This window comes from Aplysia californica, unplaced genomic scaffold (assembly GCF_000002075.1).
Source record: "Aplysia californica isolate F4 #8 unplaced genomic scaffold, AplCal3.0 scaffold00067, whole genome shotgun sequence".
NCBI lineage: Eukaryota > Metazoa > Mollusca > Gastropoda > Aplysiida > Aplysiidae > Aplysia > Aplysia californica.
This window is the reverse complement of record NW_004797337.1, coordinates 1938788-1944292: the sequence shown is the minus strand read 5'-3', so window position 1 is coordinate 1944292 and position 5505 is coordinate 1938788. Positions and strand designations below refer to the sequence as shown.

The following is a 5505-nucleotide window of genomic DNA, read 5'->3' as shown; positions in this document are numbered from 1 at the left end:
AGCGCGGTAGTGAAGATATAGAAAGAAGTGTAAGCGCGGTAGTGCTGATACTTGCTTGTGGAGAGGGTCTGTGGTTGGGAAAAATACACATTTACGTTATCTAAGGAGGGTTTGGGGGTAAGGGGGAGGGGGCGATAAATTATATGCAAGGGTTAGAACTAGATTAGAGTAGTTAGAATGTCTATTCCTCTTTTTTTTCGAAAGTGAAGATGATTAATGTATTAAGAGGGTGAACAAATGAAATGATCAGACTGGATGTCTCTAGTTGCATTTACTTCTCTATTTGTATTTTAGATGTTATGAATCGTGTTTTAAAAAAAATAAATATATATTTATATATGTTTATATTTATATAAAAATGTATATAAAATTGTGTGTGTACTCTGCTGTACGTGTGTCCTCCAGTTAAGGGTAGAGATAACGAATGAAATGCATGTGACAGTGCTCTCATAACATATTCTCGGAATAAATGATTTCATCACGTGTTCTTCATTCTACTACATCGTAACTAAACGATATTTACACATGCCATTGATTCTTAATTTATTATTGTCGTTTTGAGCAGTGATGTCCCTCATCATTACAGTCCTTCATGATTATATCATAATAATAATTATTATTACACTTGGATTGACTGTTGTTGTAGTTAGCTGAAAGCAGGAGATCATTTCTGCTTAAATTGGTTGCATTCTTCTTGTGAAAGTCTTTCATCGCGCATTCGGCAAAAGCGTTCATGCATTTTGTCTGATACTGAATTTTTGTGTTTCTCATTTTTAGATTTTGTTGTTCCCTGCCACACTAACATGTCACCAGGGTGGCCGCTTGTGTTTATTCCACTCACATGTATCTCTCTTGGCGTTCATTCTTTGTTCATTCTCATTTACTTTTTTTTTTGTTTTGTTTTTTGTTTGTAACATTTTACCATCTTTTTGGTGAAATTGTTGTGGGGGTTGTGGATTGTTATTATATATATAATTTTTTTTTTTTTTTTGCCCTGTCTTATTTATGTTTTGTTTTGGAGACCTCGGCAAAGGGGTTGGGAAAGTTCTGCGTAGCCACCAATCTCTCCTCGCCACAGAAGGTTTTTGGTTTTCTGTGACTCTTTTGGGTTTTATGGAAATGACACTGTCAGGTTCTTTGCCCTCGCATTGTAATGATGCAGATGTTGTCTGTTTATGTTCGCGTTGGGTTTTTGTCTCTCCCCCCCACCCCCACCCCTTATTCTATTTCTAGAGCACACTTGCATTGTCCTGGCTTCCTCACTCATTATCGTCTATTGGTTAGGTTAAGACGTGGTATGTCTGCTCTCCTCGCAGGTCTGACCACTGTGTGTGTGTGTGTGTGTGTGTGTGTGTGTGTGTGTGTGTGTGTGTGTGTGTGTGTGTGTGTGTGTGCGTGTGTGTGTGTGTTCTTTCACTGTGCAGCTCCCGGGTGTGTGTCTGTCTTGTCTCACTTGGCCGTGCTTTCTGCTCAGAGGGAGCGATAGTGGACACTATAAATTAGTACAAAGCACAGGATGAGAATTCAGAGAATGGTCAGAGGACTGGCTTAAACCGCTAGAGATGTCGTTGATTGATGTGACCATATTATTATCTCTCTGGTTAGCGTAGCCCGGAAACCTTTCTGCTACGTCTTCTTCTTCTTTTTTTTTTTTTTTTTTTTTCGTCGTTCCTTCCTCTTTTGGTAGAAGGTCTTAACAGATCGCAAAGCCTTGGTAGGCGACTGGCAATTTCTGGTCAAGCTATGTATTGATTCAAATGTTTCTCAAGGTTGGTTAGCAGAGGGGAATTCGGGCTGAATGTATCAGTTCTTGGGTTGTTAAGGGTTGTTTTTTTCTGTAAATATTGTTGCTGGTGTGGTTTGTAAAAAAAAGTAGATGGCAACAGATTTACAGACTGGGAGAAACAGAAGATAGAAAGAAGTGTAAGCGCGGTAGTGAAGATATAGAAAGAAGTGTAAGCGCGGTAGTGAAGATATAGAAAGAAGTGTAAGCGCGGTAGTGCTGATACTTGCTTGTGGAGAGGGTCTGTGGTTGGGAAAAATACACATTTACGTTATCTAAGGAGGGTTTGGGGGTAAGGGGGAGGGGGCGATAAATTATATGCAAGGGTTAGAACTAGATTAGAGTAGTTAGAATGTCTATTCCTCTTTTTTTTCGAAAGTGAAGATGATTAATGTATTAAGAGGGTGAACAAATGAAATGATCAGACTGGATGTCTCTAGTTGCATGTGGATGGAGCCCCGTAGCCTCAGCATGTTTCTTCTTCTTCTTCTCTCTTTCCTCTCTCTCTCCCCCGCCTGTGCAGTCTGCAGCCTCCTGCTGGTCGCGGCAGTGTGTGTATGTGTGTGTGTGTGTGTGTGTGTGTGTGTGTGTGTGTGTGTGTGCTGTCTTTTGTGTGCATTTTTGTCCGCTCCTTCTGATGACGCGCAGACGTGAACGCCGGAAGCGTCTGCCGTGTATAATTTGCTTTGTGACGTTATGAATGAGCCCGCTGCCCTTGTTTCTCTCCACTTGGTCGACATTGCATGCAGAACTCATGCACTTTTTTTCTCCTAGTGCAGTTATTATGTGTATGCATCTGCATCATTCCTTTGCATTTTCTCCTAGAACTGAACAGAGTTAGCGTAGAAAGTAACGGGGAGTTTGTTGTTTCTTTACTTAACCCCCCCCCCCCTCTCCAAAAAAAGAAATTGTTAATCCGAGTTTGGACGGAGAACCAAAAAGAGGTGTTCTCTATCAACCATCCTTTATTGTTCACTTATTTGATGTCTATCTAATGCGCATTCTCAAGCCCGATGTTTTCATACTTAGCGAGGTACTGAGGCGAAAAAAAAATGGTGAGTCTAATTTCAAATGGTCTTGTCCCCATCCAGCGTGTATGGAAGCACTTTTTTGTTTGTCACACGCTGGGAATATTCTTCGCAGTCTTGTTTTTGGTAACTGTTTTACGGCACTTGCAACACAATAAGGTCATATAGGTGCCGAAGATTAGAGGTGTTACAAGAGAGTAACAAACATAAAAAAGAAGGAGAGATAAGTACGATAGACGTTTGATAGGAAAGAAGGAGCAAGCCACACCAGAGCACCCGCCAACCACCCACCTTCACAGTGTGCATAATTTGATTTTGTCATGAAGAAAAAAAAAGCGATGCTTACTAGTTGTGATTAACAGCTCAGAAAGGGGTGAAGGTGAGGGGGGGGAGAGAGATTCAGCCACCACCAAGTTTTATTATGAAAGTTTTGAAAATTGGAGCATCTAAGGCTTAAGAAACACAGTCCATCTGTATTCAGCAATATACGGGGGCTTCAGGTTCAAGAACATTTAGACATGGACTGGATTGGGTATAGCAGAATATGCAACGGTAGCTCGCTACCGCGGAGTCCGAAGAAAAGGGATTTTCTCAAACAGACAGTCTAGTTTGAATTGGATGGCTGTTAACATAGGTAGAAGAAGGGGTTTTTTTTAATAGTTCGAACGTATTTTGATAATTTTGTGGAAAGACTCAAACGGTCCTTTTCAAAAGTTGGTCAGAAGTCGTAGCACAAAAGTGTAGCATTCATCGGCGAAACTGATGGAAAGAGCGACCGGAGAAGTTTCTTGGAAATACAATTTATATTTTGGCAACTAGGTACGACAAGATGCTTGGTTCTTCTGTTGTTGACCGGCTCATCGCCTGATAAATTCAGAAGTCTACCAGTCGAAGCAGACTTTGTGCTGTTGAAGCTAAGGAGGTGAGCAGAGTAAGTCTGAGTCCCTGTAAAGACTTCTCTGTTGACATCCACCCCTTGGCGCTCATAGGACCTTATGCAGTTGCTGCGAGCGCCGTAAAACCTCTACACAAAAAAAGAAAACAACTGCACTAATACATTTTGCTTGAGAATGCGCTAGGACGTCACAGGTAAACAATATTATGGTTTTTCTTTTCTTTTTCCTTTTTTTTTCTAACCAGCACAAATTATTCTGGGAAAAATCCCTCCCTCCCAACTCACATTTTTTTCCCTCCTCCTCTGCTTGGTGAACTAATGGGGGTTTTCCTCTGCTCAAGTATTTTTTTTTTTTTTTTTTTTTTTTCATTTCCCTAGCATATGAGAGAACGGTTGTCATTTCTCCTGAGTTGAAGCCCTTGGTTTGTTAAACATCTCTATGTTTAGTTACAACGTTTGCATTTTTGTTTATTTTTACACTTTTGTTTTCATTTTTTTTTTTCTTAGTGATCCCCTCTAACGACGGTGATGCGAAGACCGGTAGGTGAATGCCTTGTGTGTTGTCGTGTCTTGCCGTAGATATATATATATATATATTATAGTCGGTAGAGAGTTCTTTTGTTATAGAGTTCTTTTGTTATAGAGTTCTTTTGTTCTTTTACTGCCCGAGCAACAACAACAACTACAACAAACACTATAAGACTTGTCTTTGCCTGTGTGCCTCTTGTGTCCGAGATACGTCGTTTTCTGCTGTCTTTTTGTTTTGGTTGTTTTTGTTTTGGTTTTTTTCAATATTATTTTGAAATGATTGACTTTTTTTGTGCTATACTATAAAAAAAAAAAAAAGGTTTTTGTTCCTGTGCGTGGTTTGTTGGATTGCATGTTGTCGGTGAAATACGATTGTGATTGTATATATAGATTTTTGTGTTTGCGTAGGTTATGATGATTGTTGTTACTATAGATCGTTTGTGTCTGCGATTTTGCTGCTGCTGCCGCTGCTGCTGTTGCTGCTGTTGCTGCTGTTGCTGCTGTTGTTGGTTTTGTTTTACCTGGCCTGTCAGTTTATTGAGGAGGGGGAAGCGTTGTACGTTGGGTTTGTTTTTTGTTTTGTTTTGTTGTTGTTGTTGGTTTGTTTTTGTTTTTCAATTTCAGTTGGGTTCAGGGAGAAAAGGGGAGCAATTCCGCAGTTTATAATTATATAATATACAAAATCTCAAGTGGTGTCGATGGCCTAGTGGTTAGGCTATCGTAATCGTGAGGTTTCGGGTTGGGGGGTCGAGCCTCTGCTTGGTCCAACGTTGTGTACTTGAGAAAGGCGCTTTACACAAAATTCCCATTTGGCTCGACCCTTTCGGAGATGGACGTTAAACTCGGAGGTCTTGCCTCTTAAATAACCTAATAGTGTTGATAGAGGCGTTAGGTTAGACCCATGCAATTTTACAAAATCGTAATGTTTTCTCTACATATTTGGCTATGTAGAAATTATTTCCTTCAAGTTTGAGGTAGGAGGAGGGAGGTGGTTCTTAAACGTGACACCCCCATCTGCTTGGTCATCAAGCACCGTGGTGGGTCCCAAAGTTTTGAATCTGTTGTTTTGAAAGCGCCACCACCAGAGCTGTGATAGGGCCTACTGTCTCCTTTGTCTTGACTGCACGTTGCTTAATTTTTAGATCTACTTCGGTGTTCTTTGATTGCAACGATTGTTTTTGAGCAGCTGCAAAACTTGTCGTCCACTCCATTTTAATTTTACTTCTGATGGTCTCAGACTAGGGGACACACAATCTCGACCGCAGAGACAC

At 40.6% G+C, this 5505-nt stretch overlaps 1 protein-coding gene across 1 annotated transcript in view; it reads left to right on the top strand.

Annotated features, from left to right (window-relative positions):
* The window catches only part of LOC101855239 (plasma membrane calcium-transporting ATPase 3), a gene marked incomplete at its 5' end in the record, with an annotated part of 62949 nt that overhangs the window by 7104 nt on the left and 50340 nt on the right, over positions 1 to 5505 (top strand). Inside the window, 1 exon segment of the mRNA XM_005093688.3 lies at positions 4214 to 4246.